The sequence below is a fragment of the Thalia democratica genome, chromosome 2, assembly GCF_965202585.1.
Source record: "Thalia democratica chromosome 2, ktThaDemo2.hap1.1, whole genome shotgun sequence".
In the NCBI taxonomy this organism is placed as follows: Eukaryota; Metazoa; Chordata; class Thaliacea; order Salpida; family Salpidae; genus Thalia; species Thalia democratica.
Window position 1 is genome coordinate 10,378,203 of NC_139166.1, and position 16,478 is coordinate 10,394,680.

Below are 16,478 nucleotides of genomic sequence, written 5' to 3' on the forward strand. Positions count from 1 at the left end.
AAAATCTACTCTAGTTTAGATACAAATTATATCTTAAAAATAAGTACCACAAAGTTAGTTTGCATTAAGCGATAATTACTGATTATTGTAACAACCCTTTGTTAACTATACTATTCTAAGTTATTTAATCTTTAGGTACGGATTACTATTGAGATCCCCTCAAAGAGGATTGAGTCCCGTGAGCCCATACAGTCCTGCATCAATACAAATACAAAACAGAATTAGAAGTTTGTTTACAAACTACATTAAATATCATGTGGTTTTTGTTTATTTTCAAAAAAGATCCATAGTAGCTTCATAGGAGTTTTTTACAAATTTATTAAAAACAAAGTTAAAACATTAAAGTGTACATTTGCCAAGTGTTTTCATTCCAACATTATTTCCACAGGTCTTGCATGTGAGATATCAAACAATGAATTATGTCCGGATGGTGGCAGCACTCAGCAGTCATGCGAAAACGCTGGTTGCTGTTGGCATCAGCACAGCGGGGTAAGTATTTGTTGATTTATTTTATTGTTAAAATTACTTTTTGTATGTTATACCTTAAGCGAAAAATTTAGAAAATGTGTAAAACGCGAAAAACTTAGAAAGTGTGTAAAACATAAACTTTTTGCAGACAAATAAATCAATCTTTGTTTAGAATTATTTTTAGGGTTTGATGAAACATAATTTAAATGTTTTTCTGTCCTAATTAGAGTAGACTTAGAGATATATTTTTACATGCAACTTTTTAAAAGTAATTTAATCACGATTTTTCAACGAATAAATAAAATATAAATAAATTTCTACCAAAAGAACATGTTCGGCTACTACAGTAGAAACGGCTGGTGTTACAAGCGAGCGAGCGTTAATGACGTCACAACGGCGTTGATGAGGGAGTACAGGTTCCAACTACCCGGATTTCAAAACCCCTTTCAACGGTGAGCATAATATCGTTTTTATTAAAAAGTTTTGGTTTGTGAGTGTTTATATTTTCTTGTTAATGACGTCACAAGTAGCTTGATGATACAATAGCGACCCAACCACCCGAATTTCAAATCCCTTATCAACGTTTAGTATGATTAGATATGAATATTAAATAAAAAAATGTTAACTGTTATACCAAATATACAAAATAAAACTTATTAAAATATTAAAAAAATTTTTAAAACGATATTTAAAATAGTTGCACACCTGTTTGACCAATACCGGTTTCTGAAATCCCTATCAAAGGTTAACTTCTTATGAACAAATAAATAGATATGTTTTTACTTTCATTTTTACTGACCTTGAAAGTCTTATACCACGTGTATACCTTAGCAAACAGTTTTGAATTGTTTTTAAAAAATCTAAAACAGTTTGTTAATTAACATTATTGTGCTACTGATAGCGATTTTAAAATACCAAGCCCTTAAAGTTACAAATTGTTAAGATCATTGAAAATAATCAAAGACTTTCTAAAACATTGACTTTTTTCTTCTCAAACTTAGAATGAAAGCGGTATAAGTTTTTACGACTTATTCATTTAATTTGTGCAATAACTGAAAAACTAGTTATTTAAAACTACTTTTAAAACTACTAATTATAAACGAGATTTGTTTTATAGTTACATGGCTGTGAAAGATTACGTACATTGCACCTTATCGAAACCAGTAAATACTTACATAATAAGCATTGACGACTGCAGAGCAGTTCAAACAACTACTACTCATGGTATTTAAATTTTTAGATAAACTTATGAGAAAAATTTAAAGATACAACTGACTAACTTGTGTTTTTAAGTAAATACTTATTTTGAATATCTCTAAAACTAATTTAATTTGACTATGAAGCTATGAATTTACTTAAGCTGAAATATAACTTTATACAAAAAAAAATATGAATAGTTTTTTGTTCGCTACTTGTAATTATGACATTGATTCTTAATTTTTTTTTTCTTAAATATTCTTTTTTATCACAGCTCCAGTCACAGTTCACACCACACCTGGTTAGTAAATTTTTTTTTTTATAAATATTTATTTTAATTAGTATCATTTTGTTAATTAATATAGTCTAAAACACTATCACAACGAAAATATAAACTAAGGGAAAAAAGCACCATAGGTCATATTGGTTATAATCTAAATATGTAATCTAAAGTAATAGATATAATCTGAATATATTATAAGAAGCTTTATATACCTGTTTTTAAATATTTATTATAGTACAAGTATTTGTCATGCATATTCAAAAAAAACTTACTTTTTACTCAAAGTTGTTTTTTGATAGCAGTTTTAGAATTTTTCATTATAAAACAATTAAATCACATTTACATTTCAGAAAAAACTTAATTTTTATTTACACATAAGAATTTTCTAAGAACATTTTACCTGTATTTAACTCAAGTACAAACCACTTAGCTTGTACATACCACCAATAGTCTTGTTGGAACGCGTTATATATCTAGCTTAATTAATCATATATTTTTTGTCAACTCTATTTAAAATATTTAGCATGCAATTACCACCAATGGTCTGGTTGGAGCGCATTATATATCTAATTTTATTTTATCATATATTTTTTATCAACTATATTTAAAATATTTAGCATGCACATACCACCAATGGTCTGGATGGAGCGCACTATGTATCTAACTTTATTTTTTATATTTTTTATCAACTCTACTTAAAATACTTAGCATGCAATTACCACCAATGGTCTGGTTGGAGCGCATTATATATCTAATTTTATTTTATCATATATTTTTTATCAACTATATTTAAAATATTTAGCATGCACATACCACCAATGGTCTGGATGGAGCGCACTATGTATCTAACTTTATTTTTTATATTTTTTATCAACTCTACTTAAAATACTTAGCATGCAATTACCACCAATGGTCTGGTTGGAGCGCATGCACTCAGGCGTGCAAGGAAACTGTAATGAAAAGAAACAGAAAGTGCTCGTGTGCCAAACAGGATATGTGTGTGGGCGCAGCTACAGAAACAATGTGAGTTTAAAGATTTAAAAATGATAAAAAAAAACATAAACGCATTAGTTTATTATAACTCTGTTTAAATTAAACGTTCTTGTACACAAAAACATACGTGTGTTGGTGCCGCTACTGAAGCTATGTGATTTTATAAGTTAAGAATCAAATAAGACTTGGTTTAATGTTGTATTTTACAGAACAGTATAAATTTGAACTGCGTTCTTTTTTTTTTTTATTTCTTTTAATTTTTAGTTACTATATTTTAAAGCGATAGAGTATCGAAGTTGTACACATTTTAATCTGTTATTTTACCTTTTGGAACTCCTTTCAGAATAAAAAGTTAAATTTGAACCTTAAAAACGCAAAATATTTAAACAGAAATTAAACTCAAAAACAAACTTTTTAAGCAGAAATCGATAAATACTTTTTTGTGCTCTTTAGGGCATGCAACACTCCGACTGTTCACGATTGCGGATACTGGACGTCTTGGACTCAATACGGATCCTGCAGCGCGTCCTGCTTCCAGGGAGTTCAAGTGAGAACGAGGAACTGTGAAGGGGGAACAGCCGGGCAAGGATGTAAGTTTTTTGAATCGATTAAAAGTACGGAACCAAATTAAAAAAAAAAACTTTTAATTAAACAAGAGTGTATGTGTCTTTGTATTACTAATAAGCAGATACTACTTTAAAGTTAAAATAGTATTAATGAATTAAAAGAACTAGTAATTAAAAGTAGTAAGATAAGAACCATGAGCTGTGAGGGTACCAGTCGGGCAAGGATGTATGTTTAATTTTACTTGAAATCTAAACATTTATCGTGGAACATGTTAAGTAAACAAACCAAACAAGTTAAGTTCCATGTGATTTGGGAATACTCTTTAAAAAATTTTTTAGTTTTGTTTCAGTTACACCAGAATTAAAAAACTTTTAGTTAAACAGAAGTGTTTGTGTTTTTGTATTTTAAATAAGTAGATATTACTTTAAAGTTGAAAAAGTACTAATGAATTAAAAGAAATAGTAATTAAAAGTAGTAAGATGAGAACCAGATTCGGTGAGGGCACCAGAAGGGTAGGGATGTATGTTTGTTTAAATAGTAACAAAAACAAGTGTAAAATTATTGAAACTTTTTCAAATAATTATAAATTAAATGAATTCAAACTATAAGTATTTAACTTTAAGTAAATACAAATCATTTTTAAATCAAATTTGTGTAAAAGGTTTTGCTATAGTAGTTTTTTAATAGGTAGACGTAAAACTCAAAAAAACTTTTAGAATTTACTTATATTTTCAAAACTTTAGTTCAACTTTAGACCTAGAATAAAATTAAAATAAACTTTGCTTCGACAGAGCAAAAAGAAAGTTTGTTGACTATACACGTTTACAATAAATAAATAAAAAGTTCATGTAAAGTAATACTTTTGGTATTTCTGGTCATGATCATTTATCACGATATTAACCATGGTAACGTATATTAAACAGTATTAATCAAAGTTTTTGGATAAAATAGAACGCACTTTTTTTCGGCTTCTGAGAAAAACTTGACTTTGTAAAGAATAAACAAGTTGATCGTGTTTAGAATTTCATTTACACTATGCAAGTGTTTAAAATTTACTTTTTGCTAGAAAAATATATATAATGAACAGTTTCAGAAAACTAACACGTTTCAGTAAAACTTTAAGGAGTACTTTTAAAACTCATATAAAATATTTCAGCATGCCAGGGTCCTGCAAGTGAGTCAAAACCTTGCCACGGAACAGCGCAAAGTTACATGCAGTTTGGAGAATGGGGTCAATGCAGCGTCACTTGTGGCGATGGTACACACACTAGAGTTGCTGTGAGTTACAAGAGTTTAACATTATTAAAGTTTAATTAATCTTACATTTTGGTGTTTTACTCTTACTCTTTAAACAATGCAGTACTTCAATTTTTAAGCAAACACTTACTAATATAAGATATGAGTAACATTTTGTTTTATGTTGGTTTTAAAATTATGTCTTTAATATTATTAGTTATTAACGCGCCATATATTTATTTACTCAGACATATAAAAGTAGTTGTAAGCTAGAGAAAAGTCTAATATTTTAAGTACTTTATTTTGAGTTTTAACTCAATGATATAATAATATTAAGTAAATTTCAGACTTTTTACACATTAAAAGTTTATATTTTGCTTGGCAAGAAAATATAATATCAACATCTTAATTGCAAAAGCGTGTTCCTTATTCAACTTATACAAACTCAAAATTCAAATTAAATATCTTAAATTTAAAACATATTACTAAACAACTGATGTTTACAGCACTCGCAGTGCGGGCAGCCGGACAAAGTTGAAACGAAACCGTGTCAGATGCCGACGTGCTGCGGGAAACTCAACTGGGGACCCTGGTCGTCGTGTGCCCATAATAATGGAAGGGTTAGTTTGTTGTATACAATAAAAGTAAAATTAAAAGTAGTTTAACACGGTATGTTTTTATAGAAATTTTGTTTTAGTGTAAATTATTGTATACATTTATACTTAACTGTATAAAGAGTAAGTTTGGTTAACATACAAAAGTAAATTTTGAAGTTTTTTGATTTTTAAACTTTCAGTTTTATTCATTATTTTAAGTTGAGTATTACAAACAGTATCGCGCTGAAAAGTATCAGTTAACAAGTAAAATAAATATTAACATAATAAACAATGAATAACTAAATAAATATCAACAGTACATAAGAGCCAGGTCACGAGCGGACAAATGCCAGATGATTCCCATTGAAAGCGAGGTTCAAGAATGTCAGCCTGTCAACAGTTTGTTTTGTTCTTGTTTACATTTAATACAGTGTTTAGGAATGAAACTAATATTACATTTTTTCACGTTTTACTGATAAACTCTTAAAAAAGCATGATATACTACATTTATTAAGAATATAAAATCTTAAAAAAGGTAAAATCTAAAACAAAATGTACCTAATTAAACTTAAACTTATGCTTAATAAAAAAAAATTAAAGCAAACTACCAACTATTAAAAAGTAAAAACTTTACAATACTATAATTAATTTTACAGCTCAAGCACCACCAGCCTACTACTACCCGCAAACCCAACTCTACATCCACCAACGGCTCCACCACAACGTCCCGTTGCCGGGGCAACCGCATGCCAACCACGGTCACCTTCACAACGTCCCGAACCACCACAACACCATCCCCCTACCGGGTCACAGTGGGGCCCAAAGCGCTCCCCAGCAACCACATGTCGTCCACAACGTCCACCAACCGTCGTACGTGGTCCCCTTGCCCGTCAACCAACCCTTGAATAAAATCCCCTACCCTGAAAGTCTCAACTCGCACGACCGGCCATTGGGCGCCCGGGAACCGATCTACGTCGTGCCCAACGAACCGGAACCAGCTCAGCCCGACACTAGAGAGCAGTCAAGGGAGATTGTGAAGCTGCTGGAGCAGCAGAAGAGGTTGCAGCAGCTGATTGCAGAGAAGAGGTATGCGGAGGCGTTTGAGTATCAGCAGTCGCTCCAGAACTCTTACGGTATTGTGAGATAAATACGTTGATTTTTATACACACGCATGTTCCATTCCAGTATTTATAAAAATTATCATTGCTTTATTGAATTCATATTCTCGTATTCATATCATGCTTTAAAGATTTCTATATGATTATATATCCTTTGTATTTAACTACTTATCATACAAATCTGCTTACGTGTAGGCATTTAACCTCGTGCAGTTTTTTTAATGACAATGTTAGTGTAATTTTAGATATCAGCAAAAGCCTTTAAAGCCATACTAAATTCATATTAATCTTTGTCAGTTTTTTTACAAAATAAATAAAAATATTCAAAATTAACTCAGTCAATGTTATTTACCTCTATTCTCACATTTATTAACGCGCAGAACTTTTTTTTCACCTTTTTAAATTGTTCCTCATACAGTAGTGTTAAAAATGGTCATATTTTTAAGATTAGCTTGATCAGATCTAAAAATACCTTAACGAAATAATAGTTTTATCTTCTTATATTAAAAGCTGAGTGTTATTATAAACTAAAGAACAAGCTTAAAAATCCGTTCTGTAAATACCGAGTTTCATTCGGAATATATTTGAATACTAGTATGATGCAAAAACTATCTTACAAAACAAATTTTATTCTATGTAATGACAATGATAGAACAACTATTGTAAGTATAAATAACACAGTTAACCCCTATGACCGTGAAACATACTTTTATCAATTTTATCACTAGTTTTAAAGAATTTGTCTGTATAAACAAATTGGACTAATCTTTAATAAAAATTACTGTTCTGTTGCTTGCTTGACCAAACTTATTAAGTTTATTTCTTACAAGTGTGTTTGTGAACAAAATATCTTAGTTTTTTATATTTATTTACTCGAAGAATAAACTTATTTAGATTTGTTTTTGTCATTTTGTTTTTCTTTGTTTTAAACATTTAAACATTTAAAAACTAAGTAACTTTGGAGAAAGTTTTAAGTGGTTAAGTATATTGTAAGCTTTTATCAATCGGCAAATATTTTGCGTTTTGTAGTGTGAGTTACACCTTTTTTGCAATTCAACACAAACTGAAAAGGTTTCAGGTAACAAACTACTAAAAGTAAAAGAGTATAAAAAATATTTTTAAAGTTTTCAAAAAACTAACTATAAATTAAAAAAATCATAAATTATTTCACCTTAATAAATTTTTACTAAATATTCTTGATCTCATAACTGTTTAAGTTTTTTATATCACTAAACTATGATAAAGACTATGCAAAAAAAAATTTGACCTAGTTTTTAATAAAAAAGTTTGAACGCTTTTTTTCTGTTTACAGGGTGTTTACTTAAACATTAATGCAATAAAAACAATAAGAAAGTGACTAACAAAAGTCTATTTCTAAAGCTCGATTAGAGCTTTGCTTAGAATAAAATAGAATAAAAGTTGAATTTGAAATCATTATGAATAAAACATGTTTTTTAAACAATTAGACTCTTTACTTGTAACAAAATTTTATGTAAGAAACTTCAGTTTTGTGTTTTTTGTTCACAACTTCTAGTCTGGAAAAAGTTTAAAACTTCATAGTTGAGCTACTTACAAAACGAAACGTTTTTTTTTAATTAGGGCGTGTGTTGACAGCATATGAAAAGCTGTTATTTTAATGTTTTATTTTTGAAAAAAAACAGTCAAGTTTGAACAGTTCTTACACAGTGAATAGAAATATGGTTATTATCCGCTAATTTTTAAAATTTTGTTAATAGTTAACATAAATAGTAACATAAAACATATTTGCTTATCTTGTTTTAGAAAAAAATTAAAATCTAACAGTAAAACTTATTTTTTTAATAAAAGATTTAAATTGTCTTCATATAATAATTTGTTAAATTGTTTTTGACGGTATAAACTCAAATAAACTTGTACATTTAAACTGGGAATAATACTTAGTACAATACCAAACAATTCTTAAGTTTAAACAGTGTCTAATGTCACTTGTCTTTCATCATTAAAACGAGATTGAGCACGCTTTTACTTTCCAGCTTGAAATTTCTGTTGAATATGTTATTGAACTGATTAAATCATGTAAAATTAAAATTGTATGTGTTCTGATTTTTGGTGTAAGTCTTCGATAAATTTATATACTTGTCCTTTGTTAACTTATTATTTTGTAAAGTAACAAAAACAACATAATTATCAAAGACTGAATAAAAAACTTTAGACTAGAAATATCAGTATTTTACATTCAAAAGTATCTTATACTTCGATTTTATTTTCAAAACCTTAAAAATACAATTTATGTAAACTAATATGAAGAACCAAACTTAAAAAATTTTTGTTTGTTAGTTTTAAGCTGAAACTTCTTAAAAAAAGCCGTTTATTGCTTAATACTTGACATACTGAAATCAGTTTTTCAGACTATGTTAGTTAGCTATTTAAACTTTACTTGAAATCTCACTCCTTTATTAATCGATAAATAACAAATTTTTAATAAGAGTTTTTTTTTTGTAAATACAGTTGAAGTTTTTTTTTATTTAAATATATTTTAAATAGTTTAATTTAAAACATATTCATTCAATAGTAAAATTAGCAAAACTATATCAAAAAAACATTCCTTGCTTTCAAAAAACATGTTTTAATAGTTTTTGTTAGTCAAGTAGTTTGGTATTGTCAGTAATTGTGGCAGTAAACTAATTTGTAACTTTGGTTAACTATAGAAAAAACAAAAACACTCAGTTACTTCTACGATGTTTGCAATAATGTAATGAACTAAAGTTTTGCTTAATTTTTTATTCAATCTAACGAGGCTACATAAAACTTGCAGTGAAGTACGAATTTTGAATGGTAGTTTAAATTGTTTTTTTTCTGTTTAAATAAATAAATTATTTAGATTTGTGGTAAAATAAAACTAAATATGATATTCAATAGCAGTAATAAAACACTACCATTTTAGAAGCTTTTTTAATTTAACGAACAAAATTTAATTCAGAAGTTGAATTTATTTTGTAAAAATAATTCTTTAAAAAGAACAAAAATATCTATAAGTAAAAAGTAAATTGTAATGGATGGTCTACATTTTCAAAACTATAAAAGTAGCATAGTTCAATTAAGAAATAATTAAAAAGCATAGTTTTAATAAAACTTAACAGTATGTTTTAAAAGCGCACTAAGAAATACTTGTATAAACTTTAAAAACTACATATTGTAAAAATGCATGTTTCGTACAAAATCTACTTAAAAAATTTAAAATCAATAGAAACAACTTTCACACGACTTTTATCGACAAATTACGACTTCAAAAAAATAATATCGAACATAGACGTACAAAACTTGATTAAAACCTTTTGAAACTTATAAAACTCTAACAAATTTTTACTCACACTTCAAACTACAAATTCAACCAATAGTCTTCCCGTTTCAAAGTTTCTTATTTCCGTATGTTTTGAAAAGTCACCTAAAATTGTATTGTTTTTTTATCTTAAATGTTTTTTTATAAAATTAGCATTGAATATATTTACAATCGCTGAAAAATAAAAGTAAAATATAGTAATTTGCACTTTGTCGTTTAAAACTTGCTACAACTTTAGTAATTCACATAAAAAAAATTGTTTTAAAATATAATGGTTTTTCAATATAGAGAGGCAATAAAAATAGTTCAGTTATTAAATTATAAAATTTTATTTCCCAGTTATTTTAATCTACTTTGTTTTACCTGAACTAGTTTTGTCATTCTTGTTCGAGTCCTGATGTAATGAACTATTATTGTTTTCAATGACCTGTTTTTTTATTTAAGTAGAGTAAAATTAATTAACATAGGACTAGTAGACATTAAATATAAATTATTTTTAGTACATTTATGCTAAAAAACAAACATTTTTAAAGTTTAATATGAACTGTTCAACTTAAAAGAGGCAATACAAGCCTTAAAAAGCTTGAACTTTTAAACTAAATCTTTGAAGACTTTGATCATTTTCTCTGAACGTTAACCCAAAAAAGAATTTTAATTAGATAAGAATGAATAAAAGAGTTCGAAACAAAAAAAAACTAAATAGAATAACAAAAGCAAACTAACGTCTATATTAAGTTCTCTGCGATGCTTGAAAAGCGTTATAAATAGCAAGAACGCATTTTTGTAGAAGTTTGAATAGTCCAAAATAACTACAAACTGTTTAAAAAATAATTTATTACTTATTTTAGATATGCATAAGAGTAAACATTTTGAAAATAAACACATTGACGATTGTTGTTTATAATATTTTAAAGTTCATGTTTATTTCTTTTTGGTTTAATTATATATCAAAGATGTAAGTATAAGTTTAGAAAAAAGTATGTTTGATTAAAATCTAACTAATCAGCTAAAAAAAAAGTAATAAAAACTTGGTTCAAGTTGTGCAAAATTATGAAATTTTTTAATAGTTTTTGGTTTCTAATTATATTACGTAACTATAGTTTTTTTAAGTAGTTATTTGTAAATTCTTAATTTTTACTTATTGTTTAGTTCAACGAACAAAAAAAATACTTAAGTACTTAATTTGCTTGGAATACTTAAAAACTAAATATTAACTAAATTAAAAATTTGAAACTACCCAACAAATTTTAAAATACTGTGGTAGTTTAATGCAAACTAAAAACGTGTGTGAAAATAAGAAACTAGTAAAATCAGTAACTTTTTTTTTATCACTTTTAAATTTATAAAAATAATTAAAGTTATTTTGATATCAAATTAAAATGTATTTAAAACTCACTGCTGCTAAAACTGCTAATAAGCAAATACAAAGATCCACGTTGGATTGTTGATTTTCAATGATTAATTTCACTAATTGTAAAACAACTATACTGCTGAAAACAATTGTATGGGCTAACAATGATATTATCGAAATGGTCATCTGCTAATAGAAATATATCAATTGGTTTATTAAAAAAAAAATTAAATCCTGTTTTTTACAATTAAACAGATTATCTAAGATTATTTCAACCTAAATTTAAAAAATTTCTTTATCAAGTATGATTATAACTTATTGCTAACGTTTAAAACCACAAAAACAATATATTTGTTAGTTCTTCACTTAGTAAGATTAAAGTTAAAAGTAGACATAAAAATCAATAATACAACTAATTTTAGATAAAAGCTTAAACATTAAAAGTTTTTTTAATTTCACAATATAAATATTATTGTAAAAAAAATTGGTAAAATTTAACTGCATTGTGATTATAAATTTAAAATGTAAACAAATTCATGTTTTGAACAAAATTATATGTATTTTAATAAGTATACAACTAAAAAACACATTTTGAATTTAATAAATGATTTAATAAAAGTCTAACTTTTTTCTGTTTTCTTATACCTTCTGTGCCGAGTAGAAGTAGGAAAACTCCCAAAAGCGAAGTCTGTGGAATATTTACTATAAGTCAAACAGTAAATAAAAAGGTATTAACTTCAGTACATTAATAGTTAGTTTGAAAACAGATAGTATAAAGTAAATAAAAGTATAGAAATTTTTTAAATTTTAAGTTTAAACAGTTCTAAAGTCAATATTTCAGTTTTATTTAAGTAATGCAATCAGTTAATTTACATACTTGAATTAATATTTTTGTCGTTTCACATATACATGTACTATACAATAATCTTAAAGCAGTAAAATTATGCTCGTCAATATATAAAAGTTTTAAAGCTAAAAAAATTAAAATTATATTCAAATGAATGATCGAAACTATTAAAGATATTTAGGAGTTATAAAAAAGTCAATAGGAAATTATATTTTTATATTAAAACTTTTCATTTTGATTATATATATTACTATGTGTTTAATTAAAACCATTTATAAATAAACTTATAAAAAATTGAATAGTAAAAAAATAATTTTCACAACAACACTTCTTGCCTACATTTAAAAAATAAATTAACCAATTTGTTTTATATAGACTAACCGAGCCACAGCAAAGAGCCAATGCTTCTAAAGAGTTTGAGTTCATGTTTTCCGTAACGATCAGCATTGTCAATAGTATTGTCAACACCTGAAATATTTTTTTCAAACTTATTTTTTTTTCACAATTTTTTTGTTAAAAAAACTAAAAAAAAAGTTTTTTAATTTTACAAATATGTATAGTGCTTTAGCTTTAGACTGCTATTTAAAGTTTATTATAAAGAATTTAGTTTCTTCGAGTAGGTTATAAGTTTCAAAAACAAGATTTTAAATGTTTTACTACTTTTAAAACAAAGTTAAAGTTTTAGTCAAATTATAAAAATTACATATAGATATACCTTAAAATTGTTTACTGGTGTTAAATGACAAACAAAAAAGTACTTTTTTTATTCAAAGCACTAAAGCAACTACTTTATAACATTATTACAAATAGTTTTTAAGCATTTAATTTAACACTATTACAAATACTATTTAAAACATACCCCATGAACTCTAATAATTGTCGATGAATACGCACAAAACCTTTGTGATTGTAACTTTAATGTTTGATGTTTAGTTAGACTACCTTCTATATACATTGTATTATTAACACCATAAGTTTAATTTTCTGTAAAATATTAATATTATAAGATTAAAACAACTCTTTTAATTTTTTTTTTCATCTAGTTTTTGAAGCGAAAAAACTAAAAGGATTTAAACTAGTTCAAATGCAAAAACTGTAAGTAAAGACATATCAATAATCATGCAAAAAAAAAAGTTAAAGAGACATAAAAGCTGACTAGTGCTGAAAAAATCTAAATACGAAAAAAATAACATTGATATTTAATCAATTTAAGCAATGAAGTAATACAAAAACTTTCAATTAAAAAGTAGGTACACAGTATTTAAAACTTGTTATTGTGTAAACTATTATAAACAAAACAAGTTTCGCACAAATCGTTCACAAATAATTTGCATTTAAATTTCTTACAAAAACGTGTTACTGTTTATATTTAAATATTGATAAATGTGACTTAAGAAGAAAATCTTAAACTTTAGTTTTAATGCAGTTTTAGTATTTTTTTTTATAAAAACAATTCTTAAAATTACCATAAAAGTAAAACTACATTTGTAGTGGATAAAGTTAACCTAAAAAAAAGCACAAACTACTTATAAAATGGTAATTAAATAAAAATTAAACATCTAAATACTTATAAATCGCGATATAAATTTTAAGACTAAAAATAAACCTGTTTGTTGACATCCAATAAAGCAGAAATAAAAAATACAAAACATAACACTTTTGCTTTCTTTTAAGAAACGTTTTCAATCAAGTTTATTAAAAAACAATGTTATAATAGTTTTTTTAAATCTTAAATATTTAAAAAATTGTATTTTAAATAGTAAGGTAAAACAAACGAACATTTGAAGTTTGGTAATTGTAGAAAAGTATAAAACAAAATGACAAATTTTGTATCAAAAAAATTTAGCTATTTGAACAGAATTTAAATAGGTTTTATCTTCTCGTTTTAGACAAGCTGAAAAAAAAAATAGACAACATTTAAAGTGATCAAAATTGTTACAAAGTAGTTATGCATTTTTAAAGAGTTTAATAATAAGTTAAAACTTAAGTTATTCTACTCTAACAGCTCAATTTAGAGTTTATTAACACTTATCAACTTATTTAAACTATTATCTAGAAAACTTTTGTTAGAAATATTCAAAACTCTTTTTAACTATAAGATTATAAAAAAAGATGGTAGTTTTTAGTTCTGACATAAGAAACTAAACAAAAAGTTATAACTAAACAGTTTTTAACAGATAAAGCCCTAGCCAAAAACGAAAAGCAAAAACTATTTATAGACAAAAAAAAAGTCATTTTTGTACTAAATAAACTAAAAAAATTACGTTTGATGCTTTATTAACATTCTTAAACATTTTACTTTTGTTTAAAAAATCTTTCAGTCAAGGCGTTTATTACAATTATGAATAGTTAATATGGTGATGGATTAGTAACGTTATAGAAAGTTTAGTTTGCACGTTTTAACAAGTAAGATATAACATATGGAAGATTTCTGTTAACAAGTGGTATAAAATTTTATTAGACGCTGGTCATGAATTAATTTGAATATAGGTTAGCTTTTAGCATAAATTAAACAAAAAGGGACAGTTTTACTTAGCCGTATATTTAAAATAGTTTATAAAATAGAATAATGTACTTATATTAAATTAATCTGATTTTCAAAATTCAATGAAAAGTTTTATAAATATTTTAACGATATTTTTAAGTTTATTGTTTTTTAATGCGTTTATTTAACAAATTGTTTATTTAACTTAATTCTTTAACTTTACGAAACACTTTAATTAATAGTATATTTTTGTTAATATTTATTATAAAACTACGGATAAAACTTTTATTACATTGCTTACTTTAATTTGCCTAATATCTAGCAAGTTATATTTTAATTGTACTGTTGAATGTATGTTAGAGTTTAAATTTTGGTTAAGTTTCAAAATAAAAATAAGAATTAAAAATAACAAAACAATAATAACAACCTAAATGTAGGTTTCGTTTTTTCTTTCTGTGAGTTTTCAAAATAAACATTGTTAAGATAAAATTTTGGTTATTAGTAGTTGAATAGCTTTAGTTTAACTATATTCTGATGTGGCTAATTTGAAATATGACGTAGCTATAGAAAGTTTAAAGAAATATTTGCTTGTATTGGCTATAAAGATTTGAAATTTTGCTTGAAATTTATAAAGAAATATTTTTTTACATGGAACAGAATTGTAATGAAAAGTAAAACTAAACTTTCAATGGCTGTAAAAACTCAAATTATATAAACTTAAACATTCAAGTACCTTATAATTTATTGAAAACGAGGCTTACAATCAAAAACAAAATTTTCTGACTTTTTACAGTTTTAAGGTAAAGGCGCTTGAAAATAACGGATGGTACATATCATATGTACACATAAGTATTTTTAAATATTACATATAGTACATATTATATATTAAATATCGCTGTTTTATAATAAAAGACTAATAAAAATATGATAAAGCTTTCAAGTGAAATAAATGTAATGAAGATTAGTCAATTGATAAAAAAATCTAGTACATCAATTTTCTAAGCTAATCGTCAACGAAAGTTTTTTTTATTCTCAGCTGACAGATACGATAACTTTTTTTTTTAATTAGCTTTCAATTACGACTTATACCAAATGAGTCAAACTGTATATAACCACAAACACTTTTTATTCAAAAGTGTTAAAAAAACTTGTAAAAAAACAACTATAAACTTCAACTTTGTAATAGCAGAGTTATTTGTAACAAAAGATAGTTAAAAAAGTTGTTAGTATGAAGGCTATAGATGGTTTTGAAAAAGAAAACGTTTTTTATTAACAAAACACTCAACTACTAAAACATTATAGTAGCACTGTTTTTTAAAAATAACTAAGACTAGTGTACTAAAAATAAAGCATTCTAAACTTGTTTAAAACTAGATAAAGATATTTAACTTGATATTTTACGCTTAAATTTTTAAAGCAAATGTTTTTAAACGCATGAATTGTTAAACATAAAAAAAATGAAAGAACATTTCTCAAGCTACGACTTGACTAATCTTATAAGTTTTAGTTCCTTATTCAAAAAAAAAATCAAACTTTTTCTTCAATTAAATATTTACTTTTGTTTTTTTTTATTAACAATATAAGTTTTGTTGTTATAAAGCAGGGTTTCCCAAAGTGGGCGATATCGCCCCCCTGGGGGCGATTTTAGTAAGTCGGGGGGCGATAATTTGTAAGGGGGCGAAAGGGTGGGCGATAACTAGTAAGGGGGCGAAAAGGGGGCGATTTTAAAATTTTGGGCTGTCATGAAATTTTTACTTTATATCTTGATATTTTACTAATATTAGCTTGCTATTTAAATATTTGACCTTGAGGTAAAACTTAAACAAAAAAGTTTATTTTGTTTATGTAAAATATAGAAAAAAAATGAACTGCTTATGACTCCTACTTTTAAGTAAATTTCATATTTTCATTCATATATTTTCTTATATAACAATTACATAGATCATCGACGATCGAAATCCTTCTCACCATTTTAAAACCTGACATAAATGTTACTTTGGATCATAAATGGTTTGTAA

General features: G+C 25.9%; 1 long non-coding RNA gene across 1 annotated transcript; it reads right to left on the reverse strand.

Moving 5' to 3' along the window:
* Positions 1-9,773: 9,773 nt before the first annotated feature.
* On the reverse strand, positions 9,774-11,311 carry LOC145830089 (uncharacterized). Its single transcript, XR_014369612.1, has 4 exons — positions 11,174-11,311; positions 10,501-10,593; positions 10,141-10,204; positions 9,774-9,882 (listed from the first exon to the last, which is right to left on the reverse strand). It is a non-coding gene; the product is annotated as an uncharacterized LOC145830089 (long non-coding RNA).
* Positions 11,312-16,478: the final 5,167 nt, after the last annotated feature.